Source organism: Ranitomeya imitator, chromosome 6 (genome assembly GCF_032444005.1).
Source record: "Ranitomeya imitator isolate aRanImi1 chromosome 6, aRanImi1.pri, whole genome shotgun sequence".
NCBI lineage: Eukaryota > Metazoa > Chordata > Amphibia > Anura > Dendrobatidae > Ranitomeya > Ranitomeya imitator.
Genome location: NC_091287.1, coordinates 505,108,814 through 505,127,657, shown reverse-complemented (window position 1 = coordinate 505,127,657; position 18,844 = coordinate 505,108,814). Strand labels below are relative to the sequence as shown.

The following is an 18,844-nucleotide window of genomic DNA, read 5'->3' as shown; positions in this document are numbered from 1 at the left end:
GCATGTGTCTCCAGATGTTACAATATAAATTACATACTTTATTAAATGGATCTCGTAGACCAGAAGAAGCTGGTGTACTAACTTAGCAAATCCACGTAAAAATAACCGTGCAAAGTTTCCCTGTCTAATATTAAATTGAGCACTTTATGGCTCGATCCTATTTTTATTTTAGGATTTTACATCCATTCAAGGATTTTCATAGTAAGAACACCAGCCTCATTAGGTGTAAGAGCTCTATTTAGTACTGTATGCAAAGTTCACCGAAAACTGGACTATTAACCATTAGAACCACAGATATTAGAATCCATATATATATAAATCAAAAGTATAATGTAAGTGGACACAATACATGATAATGGTGATCAAACCCCAAAAATTCACAGCCCAGGGAATCCCCAATACCCCTGACGGTATCCCTAGAAAAAAAACATGCGCTTATGGTGGAACGCAGATTGAAGCGCATGACTAATTCTGGGTCCTGCACAATCGATATGCGATATGCACATTCGCCTGCGTTGGAATAGACACTGAAGCGCCATCAGTTTTTCTCATTTCTGGTAACTAGTTATGTTAACTGGGCGCACTCCATAGTCTATGCACACGATTCTGACGGATATCTTCTCCATGGGCCAAGCGGGGCCTTATCAATGCAGCATGCCTGATGAACCTACCAAAGGCGAAACGCGTCGAGCTTAGCACACGGACAGCTCCTGTACTTGTTTAATGTCTCCTAGACTTTCCTTTTGTGCACCTATGTATGATATGGACTGTGGCTGATCTTCACATTGCTATCTACAGGATGCAGCATCACCTAAAATAGATAAATCTCCGGGTCCGGATGGCATACACCCACGAGTACTAAGAGAACTAAGTAATGTAATAGATAAACCATTATTTCTTATTTTTAGGGACTCTATAGCGACAGGGTCTGTTCCGCAGGATTGGCGCATAGCAAATGTGGTGCCAATATTCAAAAAGGGCTCTAAAAGTGAACCTGGAAAATATAGGCCAGTAAGTCTTACCTCTATTGTTGGTAAAATATTTGAAGGGTTTCTGAGGGATGTTATTCTGGATTATCTCAATGAGAATAACTGTTTAACTCCATATCAGCATGGGTTTATGAGAAATCGCTCCTGTCAAACCAATCTAATCAATTTTTATGAAGAGGTAAGCTATAGACTGGACCACGGTGAGTCATTGGACGTGGTATATCTCGATTTTTCCAAAGCGTTTGATACCGTGCCGCACAAGAGGTTGGTACACAAAATGAGAATGCTTGGCCTGGGGGAAAATGTGTGTAAATGGGTTAGTAACTGGCTTAGTGATAGAAAGCAGAGGGTGGTTATAAATGGTATAGTCTCTAACTGGGTCGCTGTGACCAGTGGGGTACCGCAGGGGTCAGTATTGGGACCTGTTCTCTTCAACATATTCATTAATGATCTGGTAGAAGGTTTACACAGTAAAATATCGATATTTGCAGATGATACAAAACTATGTAAAGCAGTTAATACAAGAGAAGATAGTATTCTGCTACAGATGGATCTGGATAAGTTGGAAACTTGGGCCGAGAGGTGGCAGATGAGGTTTAGCAATGATAAATGTAAGGTTATACACATGGGAAGAGGGAATCAATATCACCATTACACACTGAAAGGGAAACCACTGGGTAAATCTGACAGGGAGAAGGACTTGGGGATCCTAGTTAATGATAAACTTACCTGGAGCAGCCAGTGCCAGGCAGCAGCTGCCAAGGCAAACAGGATCATGGGGTGCATTAAAAGAGGTCTGGATACACATGATGAGAGCATTATACTGCCTCTGTACAAATCCCTAGTTAGACCGCACATGGAGTACTGTGTCCAGTTTTGGTCACCGGTGCTCAGGAAGGATATAATGGAACTAGAGAGAGTACAAAGGAGGGCAACAAAATTAATGAAGGGGATGGGAGAACTACAATACCCAGATAGATTAGCGAAATTAGGATTATTTAGTCTAGAAAAAAGACGACTGAGGGGCGATCTAATAACCATGTATAAGAATATAAGGGGACAATACAAATATCTCGCTGAGGATCTGTTTATACCAAGGAAGGTGACGGGCACAAGGGGGCATTCTTTGCGTCTGGAGGAGAGAAGGTTTTTCCACCAACATAGAAGAGGATTCTTTACTGTTAGGGCAGTGAGAATCTGGAATTGCTTGCCTGAGGAGGTGGTGATGGCGAACTCAGTCAAGGGGTTCAAGAGAGGCCTGGATGTCTTCCTGGAGCAGAACAATATTGTATCATACAATTATTAGGTTCTGTAGAAGGACGTAGATCTGGGGATTTATTATGATGGAATATAGGCTGAACTGGATGGACAAATGTCTTTTTTCGGCCTCACTAACTATGTTACTATGTTACCTTACAGCCTTTTACTTTAAGATGTTCATGCGAATATGTCATCAGATTTCAAAATACCAACTGCACACAGTATAAAAAAAATAACTAAAATAAGGTAAAAGGAGTACAAATACTAATGAAAAGTTCACTGAAAATGTTACTATTAAAACTAAATTTTATTTAAGCCATTTAAAACCACAAATATTAGTATATGTATCAAAACTATACTGTAAGTGGACTCCCTACACGATAATGGGGATCAAACCCAAGCCCAGCCCAGGAAATCCTCAAGATCCCTGATGGTATTCCTAGAAAAAAACCCTTCTGGCGGCGGAAATTGACACCCTAAATATGCAAGTGGCGCCCCACTCACCGATGTCTGGCCCTAGGGCGTCCTAGTAGGCCCTTCTAGTAATTCTTGTTTTATTTCAAGCCAAATGGGCTAGATAGAATAAACCCAGGGAAATTTCACAAAACAATTATGTGTCCAAAAACTACAACCATGTGGATAACAAGGTAGACGCCAGATAATAAACAAAATATGTAAAAAAAAAAAAGTCATAAATAGACTCAAATTATATAAGTATAACCTTATAGATACAGTCATCCCGAAAGTACTGGCACCCTGGGAATAATTCCAGAAAATGAAATATTTCTCCCCAGAAAATTATTGCAATTACACATGATTATTTCCTCTGGGTGTATTGGAGCAACCCCAAAAAAACAGAGAAAAAAAAAGCAAATTTCACACAAAACCCCCAAAATTAGTTTGTTTTTTTCCCCGTAAAGAATATTCCACTTTCGCATTAGTTGGTAAAAATGTTATGTGGTACATTAATAGTTACTTTTCCTGTATTAAAGTGGAGAAGCAGCCTAGACGACCTTTTTCCAAAATGTATAGTGGGCCATAAAATCGCGAGTGAAACAGCATTTGTAACATTACGTACTTCTGCTCGGCAAAGCCGAGGAATCTGATTCACGCCAGGATCTAATCCACTTAAACAAAGTACCGTGTTAAGTCAACAAAATGTCAGCAAAGCATAAATTCAGCATGATTAAATTGAAGAATATTCTGGAGTTGAAATCACTCCACTATTGGAGCATCAATTAGACAATTTGAAAGAAGTGTAAGTCAGCAAAGAATTGAGGCTAGTCTGGGTGTAGCCGTGCCAGACGCCTGGTGTCAGCAACTCAGTCCAACAGTCCAAACATAAATCTTATTTAAAGCTTGATGGAAATTTACCTGCATTAGGCAACACACAGGACACTAAGACTTATACTGTCCTAATTACAGAGGGGCAAAAATGTGTTTGTTTTTTTTTATTTCACGGCACATTGTTATAAAATTCTGTGAAGCACCTGTGTGTTCGAGGTGCTTATCATACATCTAGTTGAATTCCTTGAGAGATTTAGTTTCCAAAATGGGGTAACTTGTGGGGGGTTTCCTCTGTTTACGAACCCCAGGAGCTCTACAAACAGGACAGAGCCAATTTTGCATTCCAAAAGTCAAACAGTGCCTAGCCGTGCACCCAATAAGTAGTTTTCCCCCACATATGGGATATCGGCATACTCAGGAGAAATTTCTCAACAAATGTTATTGTCCATTTTCCCTGTTATCCTTGTGAAAATGCAAAATTTGTAGCTAAAGTACCATTTTTGTGAGAAAGATTTATTTTTTTTCTTCCACGTTGCTTTAATTCCTGTGAAGCACCTGAAGGGTTGTAAACTCCTTGAATGTGTTGTTGAGCAATTTGATGTGTGATAGTTTCACAAATAAATGCAAAAAATATCGACCTAAATGTACCACTATCATAAAGTACAATATGTCACACAAAAACAGTCTCAGAATCAGTGGGATCCATTGAAGCGTTCCAGAGTTATGACCTCATAAAGTGACAGTGACTAGAATTGTAAAAATTGGCCTGGTTAGGAAGGTGAAAACAGGCTCTGACGTGAAAGAGTTAATCACCAATCCTTAGGACAGTTCCTGAATATTGGTTCCCCGGATATTAGAAGAAATCCCGCTCCCCTCCTCTCTGCATACGTTGGGATGTCAATCATGACTTTGTGGGCGTGATACCAGCATGCTGTTGTAATGAGGGACAGCGGTCCCAGATTCGTCCAGGTACACACATGCCTGCATTAAACTTCATTTTAAACATACTACAGCAGCGCTTAGTGATAATGGGGGATCATTCAAAAAAGAATTAGGGGCTGATAAAACACATAGAATACCAACGAGGCAAAACCGGCTGTCAGATTTCTTTTAATTGTGCTTTTTGGCACTGTTTTTTTTGTATGAACATACTGTAGTGCTTTTTCATTTAGCCAGTGTATAACAGTATTATCTGAGTACTGTATCTCATGGTTATTGATGATGTAGTAGTATACAGTACTCAGGGGCGGACACAGACAGCTTGGGGCCCCTGTGCAGGAAATGTGTCTGGGCCCCCTCCTTTTAAGGCAACAATATATATATAGCCACACACACATACATGTTTATATTACATAGTCACCTTTATTATGTATATTGCCATCCCTTATTATACAGTACACACTCTTGTTATATACAGCACCGTCCCTTACATATTGGATTTGATAGAGCCCTGTTTTTTATTAAATACCGTCCTGTCTTGTTAGCTGTATAATGCAATGATGGCTGATGGAGCATGGGAAAGCTTCTTTTCTAAAGGAGGAGCTAATGGACTGGTAGTCTGGTCACCGGCTCCTACATCAGTAGTCATTTTACAGTGCCTTGCGAAAGTATTCAGCCCCCTTGAACTTTTCAACCTTTTCCCACATATCATGCTTCAAACATAAAAATACCAAATGTAAATTTTTGGTGAAGAATTAACAACAAGTGGAACACAATTGTGAAGTTGAACGAAATTTATTGGTTATTTTAAATTTTTGCGGAAATTCAAAAACTGAAAAGTGGGGCGTGCAATATTATTCGGCCCCTTTACTTTCAGTGCAGCAAACTCACTCCAGAAGTTCATTGTGGATTTCTGAATGATCCAATGTTGTCCTAAATGCCTAATGATGATAAATATAATCCACCTGTGTGTCATCAAGTCTCCGTATAAATGCACCTGCTCTGTGATAGTCTCAGGGTTCTGTTTGAAGCACAGAGAGCATCATGAAGACCAAGGAACACAACAGGCAGGTCCTTGATACTGTTGTGGAGAAGTTTAAAGCCGGATTTGGATACAAAATTATTTCCAAAACATTAAACATCCCAAGGAGCACTGTGCAAGCGACATATTGAAATGGAAGGAGTATCATACCACTGCAAATCTACCAAGACCCGGCCGTCCCTCTAAACTTTCATCTCAAAGTAGGAGAAGACTGATCAGAGATGCAGCCAAGAGGCCCGTGATCACTCTGGATGAACTACAGAGATCTACAGCTGAGGTGGGACAGTCTGTCCATAGGACAACAATCAGTCATACACTGCACAAATCTGGCCTTTATGGAAGAGTCGCAAGAAGAAAGCCATTTCTCAAAGATATCCATCAAAAGTGTTGTTTAAAGTTTGCAACAAGCCACCTGGGAGACACCAAACATGTGGAAGAAGGTGCTCTGGTCAGATGAAACCAAAATTCAACTTTTTGGCAACAATGCCAAATGATATGTTTGGTGTAAAGGCAACACAGCTCATCACCCTGAACACACCATCCCCACTGTCAAACATGGTGGTGGCAGCATCATGGTCTGGGCCTGCTTTTCTTCAGCAGGGACAGGGAAGATGGTTAAAATTGATGAGAAGATGGATGGAGCCAAATACAGGACCATTCTTGAAGAAAACCTGTTGGAGTCTGCAAAAGACCTGAGACTGGGACGGAGATTTGTCTTCCAACAAGACAATGATCCCAAACATAAAGCAAAATCAACAATGGAATGGTTCACAAATATACGTATCCAGGTGTTGGACTGGCCAAGTCAAAGTCCAGACCTCAATCCAATCGAGAATCTGTGGAAAGAGCTGAAAACTGCTGTTCACAAACGATCTCCATCAAACCTCACTGAGCTCGAGCTGTTTGCCAAGGAAGAATGGGCAAGAATTTCAGTCTCTCGATGTACAAAACTGATAGAGACATACCCCAAGTGACTTGCAGCTGTAATCGCAGCAAAAGGTGGAGCAACAAAGTATTAAGTTAAAGGGGCCGAATAATATTACACGCCCCACTTTTCAGTTTTTGAATTTCCACAAAAATTTAAAATGCCCAATAAATTTCGTTCAACTTCACAATTGTGTTCCACTTGTTGTTAATTCTTCACCAAAAATTTACATTTGGTATCTTTATATTTGAAGCGTGATATGTGGGAAAAGGTTGAAAAGTTCCAGGGGGCCACATACTTTCGCAAGGCACTGTATATCTAACAAGAGAGGGGACTATGTCATAAAAGAGGGCACTGTGAATGACTAAAATAACAAGAATACACTATGTAAGAGACAGCACTGTACATAACAGCAGAGGAAGCTAGGTAATAAGGGAGGGCATCATATATAACTAGAGAGGATGGTACGTAACAAGGGACGGTGTTATACATAACAAAAGAGGAAAAAATGTAACTAAGGATGGTATTATACATAATAAGTGAGTACACTTTATACTAAGGGACTGTGTTAGGCATAATAATCGATAATAATGTCTTCCTCCACCTCCCCGTTCCTAAATCCATTATATATCCCCCTGCTTCCCATCCAAATCCCCCACACCCCTCATTGTCCTCCTCCCCCCACCCCCATGATTGCCCTCTTCACCACCTCCATTATTGCTTTCTCCCCACCACCCCACTATTGCCCATTCCACCACTTCCATCATTGCCTCCTCCGCACCACCCCCATCATTGTCCTTTCCACCGCCAACATCATTGTCTTCTCCACCACAACCCCCATCTTTATCCATTCCATGACCTCCATCATTTCATCCTCCCCCACCATCCCCATCATTGCCCTTTCCACCACTACCATCATTGTCTTTTCCCCATCATCCTCATCATTGCCGCTGCTGTGTGAGACAGGAAGGGCAGGCAGGAAGCAGGACGGATCACTGCAGCTTCGCTCCGCTGCCATTTTCTCCTGCAGGCAGTGGAGCTTCAGGGATTGTGCCCTGCCCGCTGCACATGAGGGCAATCTGGTCAGGGGCCCCCCAGAGTCTTGGGGCCAGATAAACTGGCCAGATGCCCTCATTATTAGCTGCCCTGCAGGGGTCCCTCGGAGGCTCGGGGTTGGATAAACTGGCCAGATGCCCTCATTTTTAGCCACCCCCCAGGAGCCCCCTGGAGCCTCCAGGCCCCGGTGCAGTCGCATCGGCTGAACAGGTGGTATGTCCACCCATGACAGTACTACTATAGTGGTGTAGTAGTACACTATACCAATATATGTGAACGCTGTGGGCATTTTACATTACTGTTATTAAGTGTTATGTGACAGTATTATTTGGACACTGCATCTACTGTTCATTATGTATTGTATGGTTGTTTTTGGATATTCCTCCATCCTTAACCAAAGTATAGTGGAATTATTTCTACTGTTTATGTCACTGTTATTTTTTACTTTTGGTGATTATATGTGAACATTCTAGGGGACTGTTGTTTAGTGCTGTATGGTGTTGTTATTTGGATTAACAGGGCCAGCGTCAGCACCCGGCGCACCTGGGCAAGTGCCGGGGCCCTGAGCAGGCAGGGGGCCCACTCGCCATCAGGGACCCTGGCGTGCTTTAGTACCGGCCCCCGCGAGTGGACCCCCGCCTGCTCCGGGCCCCGGCACTTGCGATACTTACCTCTCCTGGTTCCAGCACGGAAGCGTCTTCCATCCTCTGACTGTGACGTTCAGGTCAGAGGGCGCAATGACATCACCAGTGCGCGCCCTCTGCCTGAGCAGTCGCAGCACAGAGAGCAGGAAGACGCCGACAGTGAGGAGTCCAGAACAGCGTCAAGCAACAAGAGGTGAGTATTTCATTTTTATTTTTTTTTTAATATTTGGAGCAATATATGGGGACCATCAGAAGGGGCCCATATATGGAGCATTATATGGGGCTAATTCTATATGGAGCATCTTATGGGGCCAATAATATAGGGAGCATCTTATGGGGCCAATTCTATAGGGAGCATTATATGGGGCCAATTTAATATGGAGCAGAATATGGGGACAATTACATATGGAGCTGTATATGGGGACAATAATATATGAAGCATCTTATGGGACTAATTATATATGGAGCATTATATGGGGCCCATTATACATGGAGCATCTTATGGGCCCAATTATTTTTAGAATATTATATGGGACCCATTCTGTATGGAGCATCATATGGGCCCATTCTGTATGGAGCAATATATGGGACTCAGTATACTGTATGGGGCCAATCATATACTGTATGGAGCATAAGGCTATGTGCACACGCTGCGGATTTTGCTGCGGATCCGCAGCGTTTCCGCAGCTGCGGATCCGCAGCAGTTTCCCATGCGTTTACAGTACAATGTAAACCTATGGGAAACGCAATCCGCAGTGCACATGCTGCAGAAAAAAACGCGCGGAAACGCAGCGGTTTACATTCCGCAGCATGTCAATTCTTTGTGCAGAATCCGCAGCGGTTTTACACCTGCTCCAATAGAAAACTGCAGTGGAAACCGCACAAAATCTGCAGTAAATCCGCGATAAATCCGCAGTAAAAAAAGCAGTGTTTTAGCACTGCGGATTTATCAAATACTGCTGCGCAAAAATCCGCAGTGGACCACTTCTACGTGTGCACATACCCTTATATGAGGCCCATTATATATGGAGCAATAGATGGGGCCCATCGTATACTGTATGGAGAATTATATGTGGCTCACTATACTGTATGGAGCATTATATGAGGCTCATTATTCTGTATGGAGCATAATATTGGGCTCATTATTCTGTTTGGAGCAATATATGGAGCTCATTATTCTGTTTGGAGCAATATATGGAGCTCATTATTCTGTATAGAGGACTATGTGGTGCCAATTATACTGTATGGAGCACTATATGGGGCCATTAAACTGTATGGGGCAATATATGGGGCTCATTATTCTGTATAGAGGACTATGTGGTGCCAATTATAATGTATGGAGCACTATATGAGGCCATTAAACTGTATGGGGCAATATATGGGGCTCATTATTCTGTTTGGGCTCATTATTCTGTATAGAGGACTATACTGTCTGGTTTCTGAGCTAATGTAGAATGTACAATAGATATCACTCATGTAATGTAGGAAGTAAGTGAAATCTTTGGCATTGTACTATACCTATATTTCTCTGCCGTATCGGTGCATTATGAATTGTGATATGTGTTAAAGGGGCCCACCGGGACTCTTTCGCCCAGGGCCCATGAAAACCTGGAGCCGGCCCTGTTTGGATACCGCATGTTCCTGTTAATTATCCGCCATGTGATAGTATTTTGATAATGTCCAGTATATAATAATATTACTTGTGCCTTTTGTGTCGCCCGTATTTATGTAATCTTTTACTATAGCACTGTATAGTAGTATTTGGGGGTCACTATACTGTACTGTTGTGTATATGGCGGTATTATTTGGATGCTACATAGTATAGTACTGATATCTATGCATTGTCTGGTAGCTTTTCAAAGATCGTTCTTGTGCTAATGTTTGTAATGTTTCAATATATTGCTGATGTAATGTTTCCAGCATTTTCCATGTATCCTGTTTTTTAGCTGCTGTTTATGTTATGTAATAGAAATATACAATCTAATAATATAATTGCCTAGAATACTACTTCCTGCAATTTGTGCCAACTTCCTGTCCGGAGCTAATGTCCGGAGCTAATGTCCGGAGCTAATGTCCGGAGCTAATGTCCGGAGATAAGTGACGTCAACAGTGTCCAGTGTCTGATTGGTTGCCGCCTGCTGCGATCGACCAATCAGAAACGTGCCGTACTGTGACACACTCCGCCCGCCATTTTGGTGTGATTTTTGAATTTTTACCTCACAGCAAGTTTCTACTGCGTGGAGGCGGGCCCAGTGACGTTGCTCTTCAAGCTCCTGCCGAATTTCGTCAAAAAAATGATAATACCATTTACCAAAACTATATATATTTAGTTGTGAAGTGGTTCAGTGACATTTTCACACCAATTTTGAACTTTTGTTTGGTGTTTTCTCCATATACTGCCTATTATTCACTGACTGTTATACTGAGAGACTGCCGTTTATTAACCTCTTCTTTGCCACATCTAATAATATAATTGCCTAGAATTCTACTTCCTGCCATTCGTGGCAACTTCCGTCCGGAGCTAACGTCCGGAGCTAACGTCCGGAGCTAACGTCCGGAGATAAGTGACGTCAACAGTGTCCAGTGTCTGATTGGTTGCCGCCTGCTGCGAGCGACCAATCAGAAACGTGCCGTACTGTGACACACTGCTGCGGCGCGGTCCCTGCAGTCCCTGGCTTCTCCGGCGCTGCAGATTCTTCCTGCACTGAGCGGTCACATGGCACCGCTCATTACAGAAATGAATAGGCAGCTCCACCCCCATAGGGGAGGAGCCGCATATTCATTGCTGTAAATGATCGGTGCCATGTGACCGCTCAATTACAGGAAGAAGCTGCAGCGCCGGAGAAGCCAGGGACTGCAGGGACCGCGCTGGGAGCAGGTAAGGGGAGCGCAGCGCTATAATTACCTGCTCCTCGCTCCGGCTCCGTCTGCAGCGTCCTCTAGCAGTGACGCTCAGGTTAGAGGGCGCGGTGACGTAGTCAGTGCGCGCCCTCTGCTGAGCGTCAGTGCTGGAGACGGAGCCGCAGAGGAGCAGGTAATTATTGAAAGCGCCGGCGTCCTGAGAAGAGAGGTGAGTATGTGATTTTTTTTTTTTTTATGGCAGCACCAGCAGCATTCTAAGGAGCACCTATGGGGCCATAATGAAAGGTGCAGAGCATATAAGGGGCAGCATTATAAGGAGCACCTATGGGGCCATAATCAAAGGTGCAGAGCATATATGGCACAGCATTCTAAGGAGCACCTATGGGGCCATGATCAAAGGTGCAGAGCATATATGGGGCACAGCATTATAAGGAGCATCTATGGGGCCATAATCAAAGGTGCAGAGCATATAAGGGGCACAACATTATAAGGAGCATCTATGGGGCCATAATCAAAGGTGCAGAGCATATATGGGGCACAACATTATAAGGAGCATCTATGGGGCCATAATCAAAGGTGCAGAGCATATATGGGGCACAACATTATAAGGAGCATCTATGGGGCCATAATCAAAGGTGCAGAGCATTATATATGGCACAGCATTATAAGGAGCATCCAGTGGCGTAACTACAAAGTTATGGGCCCCGGTGCGAACTTTCAAATGGGGCCCCCCCCGCCAAAATATTTTTCACCCAAATCCACATCCTGCCCATGCTCCTGCCCCATCCGACTCCGCACTCTGCCCCATCCGACTCCGCACTCTGCCCCATCCGACTCCGCACTCTGCCCCATCAGACTCCGCACTCTGCCCCATCAGACTCCGCACTCTGCCCCATCCGACTCCTCACTCTGCCCCATCCGACTCCTCACTCTGCCCCATCCGACTCCTCACTCTGCGCCATCCGACTCCTCACTCTGCCCCATCCGACTCCTCACTCTGCCCCATCCGACTCCTCACTCTGCCACTCTGCCCCATCCGACTCCTCACTCTGCCCCATCCGACTCCGCACTCTGCCCCATCCGTCTCCGCACTCTGCCCCATCCGTCTCCGCATTCTGCCCTATCCGACTCCTCACTCTGCCCCATCCGACTCCCCACTCTGCCCCATCCGACTCCGCACTCTGCCCCATCCGACTCCACACTCTGCCCCATCCGACTCCTCATTCTGCCCCATCCGACTCCTCACTCTGCCCCATCCGTCTCCGCACTCTGCCCCATCCGTCTCCGCACTCTGCCCCATCCGTCTCCGCACTCTGCCCCATCCGTCTCCCCACTCTGCCCCATCCGTCTCCACATTCTGCCCCATCCGTCTCCACATTCTGCCCCATCCGTCTCCACATTCTGCCCCATCCGTCTCCACATTCTGCCCCATCCGTCTCCACATTCTGCCCCTGTCTCCACATCTCACCAGAACAGCAGGAACCGGAAATCTGCTGCTGGTTGATACCAGAGAACACGAGCTGCACACAACCAGGACTGAGCTGCTGAGAGCTGAAGGACCTGTGGTGACGTCATCGTCATGTGATCAGGAGGCGGAGCTGATAAATGGTGAAAGCCCTATGATAGTGATGACGTCACCACAGGATCTTCAGCTCTTCCTTTCAGATCAGGCGTCGGCTGCTGATCTGATGTGTGCGCCCGGCAGGTCAGGTGGAGGGCCGGTCTGTCTGTTGCCGTGCGGGAGGAATCACCTGCACGGCAACAGTTTTTAACTTTTTGCTGGTGTCGGCGTGCATCTGACCTGCCGGGGCCCCTGACTTCCCCCGGGCCCGGTCGCAGTGGCGACTGCTGCGACCGTGGTAGTTACGCCACTGGGAGCATCTATGGGGCCATAATCAACGGTGCAGAGCATTCTATATAGCACAGTTGTATATGGAGCATCTATGGGGCAATAATGAACGGTATGGAGCATCTATTTTTATTTTTGAAATTCACCGGTAAATGCTGCATTTTCTACCCTAGGCTTATACTCGAGTCAATAAGTTTTCCCAGTTTTTTGTGGCAAAATTAGGGGGGTCGGCTTATAGTCGGGTCGGCTTATACTCGAGTATATACGGTATATATGGATTCTAGACTCCCGATTCTTTAGAATCGGGCTTCCATCTAGTATAACATAAACATATAAAGGGATTTAGGAACCGAATGATCTCCCCAGAAATGTAACATTCATCATCTATAATGTGGATTTATGAAAACTGCTTTATTTAATGAACACAAGAAAGGCTTAAAATATAACCAAGCAGTGAAATAGGGAATTCTTATTATTTTTATTTCTATCATATTGTAATGATTGTCAATTTTGGAAATCATATCCCTCTATACCGGAATAGAGGTAATATTTTCCACTGACAAGTACAGCAGCACATCCGTCTTCTTGCTGGGTGGTAGGACATACAAATTAATTTTCCTACCTGAATTGAATTTTCCTAACTGTACTGCTTTTATTTTCTTTATTTAACAACTTCCTTTTTTTATGTCACTTTGTTTGAGATTCCTAGTGCATGCTCTGAACAGCAACTGAGTGCACTGTCAGTGTGCGCTGTAAAATGAATACCCGGCATGCAGAGATCGGCACCACCCCATGGCCCTGGTCTGTGCAAGTCAGGTATTTGTCCGAAAACACGAACTTACAGTGCGCTCTGTTGCCGACTAGTTACTACTGGTCTGAGCCAGCAAGAGAGTGCACTGTCACTTTGCACATTGCACAGTGACAGAGCAGGCACAAGCCCAACACCTGAAATCAGCTTCACCAATGATGCTTCATTTCATGGAGGAGGCAATGACTTCAGCCACTGCCCCATAATTCTACTTAATTTACGGTAAGTGTTCCAGCATGCACTGGAATTCTCAAATGAAACATCATAAAAAAAGGTGTAAAAAAAGCAGATCGTGTAGTTAGGAAATGATAGGGAATTAGATTATGACATTAAATAGATTGGGATTTAGGATTAAAATTCATTTGTATTTCAGTTCAACCTGCAAAGTACGGCTTCAATAGGAGGAGATAAGCGAAGCGACGTCTGTGCAAAATCTTTCACGTTCTAAAATCAGTAATGTTTATACTAACATTGTTTTTTGAAAATGTCTTCAAAAATTACTAATATTTACTTACTCCTATCCAATGGAAACACTGGTTTACCATATTATCTTTTCTGATCTCATACGTGGCTGTTTTTTTTTTAACCCCCCCCCCCCCCACACACACACACACACACACACCTCTCTATAGGTTTTACCTGGTATTGCAACTCAACTCTATTGAAATGACACTGGCTAAGCTGCAATACCATAAACAGCCTGCAGATAGGTGTGGCGCTATTTTGCAACGAAGCAGTCTTTTTTTTTTAATCCTATACAAATAACATATTAGATGAAGCTTTTTCTTGACTGGTTCTTGCTGGAATGTTTTTTCCTTGCCTGAGAATAGCGTTGCGGTGGCACAAAGCTGTCATTCACGTCACATGGTTAGATATTTAAAGGATTGACAGTCAGATATAATGAGCGTTATTGTCATGTAGAGACATCTACGCTAATTCAAACAATTACCGACACTGCCGGAGATATTTAGTGTCACATTCACGTCAGTAGAGGTATGATTAGCCTAAGATTCTCGATTCTCGTTATGGAGCGCAATAAGAAATTTCTTTAAATCGTGAAACAGAAGCTTAAACCTTGTGTGTGGCTGCACCGAGGGCGATGACACACGGTCTGCATATTAAATGGACCAAGGTTGTTGTGAGCTCCTTACGAGCTGGTTGTGATGGATTCGGCACGACTGCTAAACCAGCAGAAACATATTGGTTTTGACAGATGGTGGGGAGGTTATGTTTGAGCTTTACTGTTGTGCGGTGCAGGTACGAGGGATGTTGTGCGCGTCTAATAGTCTATTTGTCATGTACAGCGAATCTATCTGTTTGGACATCAGCGCTCAGTGTGACCAGTTATCTTCCTTTGTACTGTTTCTGTCGATTTTTATTGTGTTTTTTTCGTTTGCTTTAAAGTGCATGTATCTGAAAATTACGGGTTTTTTTGCTTAAACATTTTCTCTTTTTAAATTTTTTAGTAATGTAATTTTTTTTTTCAAATGACTATTCTCATAAAAAAATTCTGCAACTTTGCAGTTTTCTGTAATTCTTGCTTCTGCTTCGCTGTATAGGCTGAGACAGAGTTAACAGAGATATCTTTATTATCATTAAAGAGCAAGAGATTTTAGGAGCATCTCCATAGTACTAAAGCTTATCGGGATCACGCTAAGATCATAGTAAGAGATGTCTAATGTACTGTTAGGTCACGTTCTCACAGTCAGTGTTTGGTCAGTATTTTACCTCAGTATTTGTAGCCAAAACCAGGAGTGGGTGATAAATGCAGAAGTGGTGCATATGTTTCTATTATACTTTTCCTCTAATTGTTCCACTCCTGGTTTTGGCTTGAAAATACTGATGTCAAATACTGACCAAATACTGAACATGTGACCATGGCCTCAGAAAGTATATGGAGAGGATGTATACACATGGATATTGACAGATTTACAAATAACGATCCAGGCCGTTAAAAGTCTGCCCCATCGGTTAAAGGCAGGCCGCATTTCTATATTATGTGCACGGAGCAATTGTTCTGTGCACAAAGAATACAATCGCTTTTGGCAGCACATTTCCTCTTTACACACAATATGCTGCCTATAATAATGATTTTCCAGCCTGCTTAGAAATCATTGCACCCTACGAACGAGCGTATGCTCATTAGTCAGGTGATCATGGGCCAATAATCAGGTACAAGCATTCTTAGGTTCGTTCATTACTTACATTTTGGTCCATCTAAATTAGCCTTTAAAGCACCACTCCAGCATTTTTTTACTTTACTGCTGGAGTGGTGCTTCTAATCTTAGGTCACTGCCCTAAGTCTCATGCTTACCTGCCACCGACTTCACCTTCTATCGTAACGCCTCCCATCGGCGTCCAGCAGTTTGTGACCTGCCGGATCACTCCAGTGTTTGCCCCGTTCTGGCTCTCATAGACTTGCATTGAGAGCTTTTGACTATTACTTCTGACTTCGGGCCAATCAGAAGTTGCTATCACAATATGGTGCCATGGGACTGGAGCGGCGCTGCTAAAAGGTGAAGATGCCAGCAGGTAAGTATAAGACTACGGACAGGGACCTTAAATTAGAAGCAGATGTATCCAACCATCAAGGAATGTCTAGAAGCAATTGTCTCTGGTGCTTCGAAAGCTTCCCATCTAACCTGGTCTTCCTTGTATGCATGCTTAAAGGGAACCTGTTATCAGGTTCCTTTCTTGAAGGAATCCGATCTTAATCTGCGCATGCGCTGACTCTGGCACCATTTTGCTGAAGACTCAAAAAACGGACGTGAAATCTCACACTTCGAAATTTCAAAACAGAGGCAGGTCTCTGAAACACAGGAGGCAGGTGGAGAAGCCGGAGCAGATGATGACCCAACCCTCCCCAGGTCCTCCCTGAAGCACAGACGATGTCATTAGAAGAAAATGTAAAACCATGATTAAAAGATAACCACTGATCGGATTCCTTCAATAAAGGTTCAATTTTTGTGCACGGTTTCTTCTCCTCTCATCATTGATCTTCGGAAGTCGGGTGGACGCGTGAAGCCTGAACACATCCACCCGGCTTCCGAAGATCAATGATGAGAGGGGAAGAAGCCGGAACCTGGCCAGAGGAGGCTAAAGGCCCACCTGGACAAGCCAGTTTCGTCTTATTAATATGTGCAGATCAGCTTTAAAAAAGTCGATCTTAGCTTATTTACTGTCCCATTGACATGGAGGACAATGAACACTATTTTTTATGGAGGAGACCATGTAAGCTTATTTATTTTGTAGGTGCAGAGGGGCTAATTTCTTTGCTTTAGGAGACACAGTGTATTGCACCTTTTCTATTGGCACAGTGTACATCATTATATTTAGGGGCACAATATTATATTACAAGGCTTCTCTTGTCCTTTGCAATATTGATTTTTACGGACCCGTAGACTTGTAGTTCAGTAACTGGGTATAAAAAAAAATATAATTTTCCTTATTTAATAAGTAAATAAACATAAACATCTCTCAAGGTTTTCAAAGATTTTACTTGGTTCTCAAATAAAAAATCTACAACTTCCTGAGGAAAAAGCAAGATCTCTCATGTCTACAGAAATTAAAATATAAAAAAAGTCATAAATGTGTGAAATACCGTAATTATACTAGTTTTTTTAAACAAAAAACTACATCTAGAGATATTATGCTCTAAAGAGAACACTAATACTGAGTCAACTACATGTACATAAGAAATAAATGTATACAATAAAAAGAAAAAATTGGGGGGATTGTTTCTGGGTTTTGGGTTTTTTTTTTTTTAGTTTTTCTGGCAGAGAAAGAGTTATTCTTAATATGGCTGCTATGGGTACATTTTGTCAATCTATTTTGTGCCATATAGAGTTAAATTACGATTGTCCAATTTTTCCCACTTTTGCTCAGAAAATAGAACACAGCCTTTACTGTAGACTAATTTGTAGACTGAACGTACTGCAGACTAAAGCCTCATTCAGACGTCTGTTTTTCACATACGTGTTGCATCTGTCATTTTCACAGATCGAGCATTTTCCCGGTATCGTCCATGGCGCTATTCACATGTCTGTATTTTTTGTGGACTATGTGTTTGCATGAAAAAATAATAAAAAATCACAGAGTCATGTACAGTTTTGATCTGAGACTTGGATCAAAATTCCCAATACAACTCAATGGGTCTGTGAAAATGATGGACAGCACACGGAAGTTTTGCAATTTTTTTTGTTCATATGTGAAAAATCACTGATGGTAAAAACACTGACCAAACACTGATAAAATCTGGATCCAAAACTCCGATGTACATCTGTACGCTGAGAATGACGGACGACCGAATGAGGGCTTAGTAATGGTACATGGTGGCCCCTGTTGGAGGTGAATTTTGGACTTGATAAACTTTTGTCTTTTTTCAACCATACTGAGTGTATTCAGACTAAAAGGACTTGTCAGAACTATTTGATCACCGTCCATGAAATGTTTTCGAGGTGTGCAGACAATTGGACGCTGTTGAGTTTGCTCGGTAGACTGTTACGGAAAACATGACTTGAACCTCGTAAAGCCGCTCGCTGCGTTTCCTGCCTCGTTTCATCAGAAGGCTGTCTTCTGAAGTGACAAAGTGCACACAGGAACATCCCGCTGGCATCTTTATCCCGCTCTTGACCATGGCTTATAAATTAGATAATTTAACATTACTAAATGTGTCTGAAGTGGCAATAATCCCCTTCAAACTGTTTGTGCAATCTGAAAAGGTTAAAGGCAAAATTAGAACATTTCAAAGAAGCAGGTAAGCAGAAAAAGCTCACTGACCTAGATTTATCAAGCCTGGACAAAATGTGTTCATTCCCGTCTGGCTGTATTCTGGCCATTTATCAGAGTGTCTGGAAAGTAGTTTGGTCTGAGAAGTTTGCTTTGGGGAATAAGTAACAATGGGGCGTAGTTAATATTTGTCACCGAGCACAAACTTTACTGATTCTCTATTTGAAGCCCCAATTCAGTGTAGCAAGAATACATCACATTAATGGTAATAAGAAAACTTGAGTTCATTGATGTTCGCTTCTTCTGTACATGTAGACATGCTTCCATGAGCATCTTTTCTAAGTTATGAATTTTTGCAATATACGGTACTTCATTATTGTAATTCGTGCCTGTTCCTTCTGTTTCTGCTTCGGGGGACATCTGACTATGTCGGTCCTGTTTTACTCCTGGGAATT

The 18,844-nt window shown here is 42.9% G+C and overlaps 1 protein-coding gene across 2 annotated transcripts in view; it reads left to right on the top strand.

The window, feature by feature from the left end:
- The window catches only part of DPYS (dihydropyrimidinase), a 96,508-nt gene that overhangs the window by 64,216 nt on the left and 13,448 nt on the right, over nucleotides 1-18,844 (top strand). The window lies entirely within an intron of this gene.